This window comes from Propithecus coquereli, unplaced genomic scaffold, assembly GCF_000956105.1.
Source record: "Propithecus coquereli isolate 6110/MARCELLA unplaced genomic scaffold, Pcoq_1.0 Scaffold791, whole genome shotgun sequence".
Lineage (NCBI taxonomy): Eukaryota > Metazoa > Chordata > Mammalia > Primates > Indriidae > Propithecus > Propithecus coquereli.
The window spans coordinates 320224-327109 of NW_012154074.1; positions in this window are offsets into that span (position 1 = coordinate 320224).

A 6886-nucleotide genomic window follows, 5' to 3' on the forward strand; every position below is an offset into this window, starting at 1 on the left:
ATGGAACAGCAATTGCCCAAAGCTGAAAACTTCCCTTTAAAAAGTTCTGTATTCCTGCTTATGATGAGTATGATGGCATTTTAGACAGGAGTCTCCATCCTCTTCATTTGCCAGCAAATTAATAAATCTTTCTTTCTTCTCAAACCACTTGTCCTTGTTCTTCTGATGTGGCCCTGGGGACAAGTACTGAGCTTTTGATAATGGAATTTGGTGTCCACAGGTGGGCACCCCAAAGTAGGGGAGGAGCCCTGGGGCAAGCCATGGGTCTTCGCTGGAAGGAGAGGCCTCTTTTCAAGGCATGAGAGTATGAGAGTATAGGACAGTCCCAGCAGCTGCCAGAACCTATTTTAGCTTCAGGGAAATCCCATTTATCCCTCCCCTCCCCCCCAAAGTAGATGGAGCTCTCCACAACCTGAACTGAGTTGAGGGGAAGGAAACGGATTTGGGAAGAGTCCGGACGCCATGGCCATTTGTTTGTTTGGTAAGTGGCCCGGCATGCACACTGAGACCCTGATTCCACCCATTTAGGACGTTTTCACATCTTCTTGTTGGTTATTTGTTTGTTTGGAGGCACCATTTGGGGATGGAAGTCATGAGGTTGAGTAAAACTAAGGAACCTGGTTTGAATTTGGAGCTCGTTTGTGGTTCCCAGGGAATGAGGGGGTCTAGGCCACTATTTGGGGAGGGTTTTCAACCTTCTAGCCCTGTGGCAGGACATTTGTGAGGCACCATTGGAGGTGACATTTGGGGTAGCATTTGTCCTCTATGGATTCCCATTTGTTTGATAGGGCCCTGGCATTTTGTGTTGGGAATTCCCTGTGGTGTCTGTGTTTGTTATTTGTGAGTTTTGTTGCAACATAAGGAAGCTCCATCTAAAAGCCCCTTGGGGAAAATCTTCACTGAATGGTCAAACTTATAGCTATAAATGTCGACAAGAGACACGTCGACAAGAGCACAGTCTTATTGTAATCCAATGTATGTGGTAGAATGTGAGAAGTGGCTGTTGAATGAAACCTTGAATTATTATACTGTCTTATAACTGGAATTATTTTGTCAACGGTCAGGTAAATGGGATGAGATCCTATACGTATTGGGTATGAAATTTCTGATTTCCTTAAGTTTGATTCAAAATTGGATATTCCATATTTAGTGATCTATTACAATCGTAAAAGCCTGGGATAAAGTTGATGGCACAAGAGAGACCTCTACTGGAGGTGGAGGGATAGTTGAGATACTTTGTTTTAAACAGTCATTTTCCCCTGGTCCGCACCAGTTCTGGGTCAGCACTGCTGCAGCCCCAGAGGCGCATCTGGCTTGAGGGGGGGTCTGGCAGTGAACTCAGCTGTCACCTCGCAGTGAGGGGGAAGCATGGGCTGGGAGAGAGTGCCAGCCACCCAACTGCCCCTGACCCCAGGCATGCGTGCTACATGGCCCTGCCAGTGCCCACTGCAGTCGGGGTGATCCACAGGAAGATGTGGGCTCAGCCCCGCTTGAGCTCACACTGATGGGGCTCCTGCCAGAGGTCCCAGGCAGGCCGGTTCCCCCGCCCCTGCAGATCCTGGCCAAGGGCAATCGCCATGTTGTCACGGTGAGGTGAGGGGAGAGGGCAAGACTAGAAATAATTCCTCAGTCCCATGCCCAGTAGGTTATGACTTGGGGTTTGGAATGGTCTGTCCCAGCAGCAAACTCAATTTGGCCCGAGGGTAACCATACCTGGAGGAGAACAAATTATGTACAATCAGTGTGCTTTTGGCAAAAAAAGGGAAGGACATTGGAAAGAATATGGCCCCAAATTGCAAAGGACACCAGATAGCAAGGAGCCCCCAGGAGAGATATTTTTTTTTAAAGTCCAGGACTCAGATGACAAAGGGGGTGGGGAACCGCCCCCTGCCTCACTAGTAGCTCCAATCCAAATATTCCCCACAGGAGCCCCAGGGAAGATTGACAGTGGGGATTTGATTGGTTCCAAGCTGCATGGACAGAAGTAGCCCAGGGGCAGGGCGAGGGCCTTCACCCAGCCACCACTCTGATCCTTGGCATCAGCTGGCTCTGTGAGCTGACAAGGGGTGGCAGGGGAGGGCCCAGGTGGTAGTGAGGCAGGGGTAGGCAGGTGGTGGCTGAAGAGCTCGTCTCAGTAGACCCAGGAAGCAGACCTGGGTGAGCAACGGGAGCACCTGGAGTTGTTTCAGAACTCGGAGGGGGCGGGCCTCCAAGCTCCTGCTGGATAAATACCAGGGCCTGGTAAAGAATGCAAGAGACTGCCATTGTCTCTTTGAAGTTTGGGCCTCAGCAGGCCTGTCTATCATTACAGCATTTACAAGAAGAGAGCTATCAAAAGTGAGTAAGGCCATATAGGCTGATGGGACCCTGGGACATACAGAGAGAATTTAAATTCCCCATACCAATGAGTATAGATACATGCAGGATCAATGTGCCGCTAATAATATCGTCTCAGTTGCATTTGAGTGGCAGGATCCTGGGACTGAGGTGGCCTTTCAGTGATGCTGGATTGTGTTAGGGACTTTAAAAGGGCTCTCCTGCCCTGTTTGATGGGAGCTTAATGGGGGACTTGTGGAACCTGCAATTGGACAGATTTGTAAAGAACAGGTTACTTATCTGAGGTTCCTAGGAATGACAGGGATCTGTCATGTCTGGATCCCAGACTTTGAACCGATGACAAAGCCTGTGTATGGGGCCATTAGAGGGACAGATGTGGAGCCCCTGATCTGGATCATGGACTGTCAAAATGCCTTTGAAAAACTAAAGCAGAGTCTTATGACTGCCCCTGCTTTCGGGTTGCCTAATGTACAGATATGTTCACAAAAAACATGGAATGAGCCTTGGTGCCTTAGTATTTGTTCTCCTACCCAAGGCCTTGGTTTGGCCTCCTGTGGGGCACCTGCATGAATGCACACACTAGGGGCGTGATACCTTAATGGATTTGGGAGGACCCCATTTTCAGCGGACTGTGTGCTTGAAACAATACAAAGGCAAAGCAACCTCCTGCACAGGAAACCAAACGAGAGGTTTCAATGATCAGAAAAATTGATTTCACCCAGATGCCTAAACTTGTATTAGTAGATACTTTTTCAGGCAAAGTAGAGGCTTGCCCTACCCAAATAGAGAGAGCGTCTGAAGTTCCAAGATGGGCTCCTACCAGGAGCTGCTGGCATGGGACAGGGCCATCACCGAGTTCCTGTGCACATACACCAGTGTGGAATAGGCCTTGGAGGACAGCACGATGACGGGCATCAGCAGTCCAGGCAAAGAGGCCAAGCAGATGGAGAATGGCATGCTGTCCGAGGAGCCGGGGCCTTCCTCAGTGGCATGCTGGCTGCAGAAATCTGGGCCCAAGAAGGGACCTGGAAGCTGATGGAAGCAGACAAGGCTCAGACAGGGAAGGTCAAGCTGTCTGTGTCCTGAGACTCCATGTTGCCACCCTGGTTTCTAACTGTTGGCTCAGTCTCTGGACCTATGGCCCCATTGTTGACAGGACCCAGGAGCACACTAAAGTCCATCTGAGCACCCACAGAGCCCTGGGCATTTTGCAAGAGTAATAACGGACCCTCCTTTGTAGTGGAGATAACCCAGAAAATAAGGAAAGCCCTACACCTGAAATGAAAATTACATGCATCTCGGAACTGATAAAGGAAACCCATCTAAAGTGGGATAGGATGTTGCTGCTTGCCTTCCTCTGGATAAGGGTAGCCCACAGAAGCAAGCTTAAGTAGGCCAAGAAATAGTTTATGAGAGACCCTTCCTAGCACCCCAAGGTGAGTATAGTGATACAAGCATGAGTAAGTAAAAAGCAGTATGTCAAATGAGTAGGTCAGGTACTACATCATGCACGAGTTTGCCACTTTCAGGTCCCTGCACCAGTTTGAAGCAGAGAAATGGAAGGGACACTATGAAGGGCCTCTAATAACAACTCACACCTCATTGACGTTGTCAGAAGTGAAACCTTGGGTCCATCATACCAGAGTTAAGAGGTGTCCCATGGAAGAAGAGGACCCAAGCCCCCAGTGGAAGGGCTGGCCTTTGGGTGATCTAAAGTATCTGTTTAAGGAAAAGGGAAAAATGAAAGTGTTGATATTTTTACTAATCTTTCTTTGGTTATTTGTTCTGTCTATAGGATGGAGGGACAACTCCTTAGCGAGGATTTCCCTGAGCTATTGCCTCTTCTGCTGATCTGTCCTGCTGCTGGGTTTGTCATCCTAGACTTCATTTAGAGCAAATATTTCTGTATATCATTTCTGAATTTGCAAAAGCTAGTCTCTCAGATCACCTCCAGGTGTGCAACCAATAGTTCTGTACTCAAAGATCCCATGTTTCTTTCTAACCTAGCCCTGTATCAGACATTGCGTACAAGGCAACAGTCCATTTCACCTTGTCAATCCTCACTGTTGTAACTGTTGCTTATGAATTTTTTTGCCTGACAATCTCTTGTTGTAAATATACTGCCAGAACTTTGTAATGGCATACATAAGTATAAGCCTTCCATCTAAAACATCACCCCAATTGAGCAGGATGTAGCTTGAGGACTACATCGCCCCTCCTCCCATAGATATGGAAGGGTAAAATTGACAGTAGGGAATATGTAACAGAGGGAATGGCCTGAAAAAATGGCAAAAATGTTTTCTGTCTCTTTAAAACTTCCCCCACTCCTTTTGGAGAACTAAAACCTGCATCCCTGCCTCAGCCCAGTGGTTGGGAGGGGCAGGAGAGTGTCCTTTGTTCTTTTCACTACTGGAGATGGCTCAGTGGAACTGTCCAGCTGGGGTCCTGGTGGGTGAGGTCTGGGTGGAGGTCACAAGACTGTCTTCCCTGGAGATGGAATGGAGTAGCAATTGCCTGAAGCTAAAAACCTCCCTTTAAAAACCTCTGTATTTCTGCTTCTGATGAGTAGGATGGCATTTTAGACAGGAGTTTCCATCCTCCTCATTTGCTGGCAAATTAATTAATCTTTCTTTCCTTCTCCTCAAACCACTACATCCTCATTCTTCTGATGCAGCCTCAGAGACATGTGCTGAGTTTTCGGTAACAACAGTAGTAGCCAAATTTTAAAAGTAGAAAGGAACAAGTAGACATAAATTTAATAATAAGTTTTATTTAGATTTTCATTAAAATACCATCACTTTCGGCTAAGTAAACATTCAGTACTAAAAAGAAATAAGGTATCAAACCACAAAATGATATAGAGAAAAAAGCATATTGCTAAGTGAAAGAAGACAATCTGAAAAGGCTACATATAGTTTAATTCCAACTACATGAAATTCTGTAAAAAGCAAAACTATAGAAACAGTAAAAAGATCAGTGGTTGCCAGGGGTTTAGGGGAAGGGAGCAATGAATAGGCAGAACACAGGGGATTTTGGGGGCAGTAAAACTATTTTGTATAATACTCAAATAGTTGATACATGCCATATATTTGTCAAAACCCATAGGATGTACAACACCAAGAGTGAACCCTAATGCAAACTATGAACTTGGGGTGATAATGATATGTCAATTTTGGTTGACTGATTATAACAAAGGTACCACCCTGGTGCAGGATGCTGATGATGGTAGGAGAGGCTGTGCTGGTGTGGGGAGAACAGGTATATGAGAACTCTACCCTTTCTGCTCAATTTTGCTGTGAACCTAAAACTGCTCTAAAAAATAAAGTCTATAATTTAAATACTGTAAAAATAAAAATATATAACATACTATCACTTCAACATGTAATTAATATAAAACATTATTGAGCTATTTTACATTCTTTTTCTCCAATAATAAATCTTCGAAAACCACTGTATATTTTCCACTTATAGCATTACCTTAATTTGGACTAACCACATTTCAAGTGCTCAAAAGCCAGTGTGGCTAATGGCTTCCATATTGGACAACATAGGTCTAGAGCAGTGGCAGTGCCAAAGGGGGCTTGGGAGGAATTTCACTCACCCTATGTTCTTCCTACCTCATAATTTCTATCTGCATCACTCCAAGCCACACCGGATACATATTTAAGGAAAAAGTGCTTTTGCCCTGCAAAAGCAGCTTCCAAACAAGTCTTTGAACTTTCTTTCTGCCCAGATTGCTGCCTCTCAGCTCCTCGGATATTCAGGAGCATTGCCCCTGCACCCCACCCTGCCCAGTCCAGCACTCCAGACGGTACCATTCCAAAGATCTTCTTGATGCAACTCTGTCTAAACGAAGGGCATGGAACACTAAAAAATGAAAGGGCTTTATCACATCAGAATTTCCTAAAAATCCCACGTACCCCTCGTTAATAATAGGAGAAATCTTTCAGGTCCTAAACACTGTGCAGTAAAGGGAAAAATTTGTTAAAATGCAGTGCAGATTTAAGTGCTACCTAGAAAATAGGTATTTAAGAAAAAAATAGTTGCTGTCAATATAGAAATAAATAACTAAGCTTTGCCTTAGTAGGTGGAGATTATTTATATTTCCCTACAACGAGGAACATTATTTATTTATATTTCCCAGCAACATTCCTGGAACTAATGTATAGTCTTCTCTACATGCCATGATATACTATAATCTACTCATGATCTAAATGCTATTACCAAGACGTGGGTGCATTTTAGCTCAGAAAAGTTAGCTGTGACTTGAATTAGAAAAGGTACTATATTAAATCATAGTCTGCCCTTATACATTTATCATTTTCAGGTTTTATTACTCAGAGAAGTAGGGGGAAAAAGGCATTTATTTGCTTACCATTTTCAATAGCTCTTCCAAAAGAAAGGGAAGGAAAAAAATAGAAAGTGAACTGACTGTAAAATAAAAAGAGACACTGACTCACAGAATCCTGCAAAGCCCTTGCCCTCATTGACTTACCCGCAAAGAAAACTGCACGACATGAAGCGAAATGCACACATACGAGTTTTACTT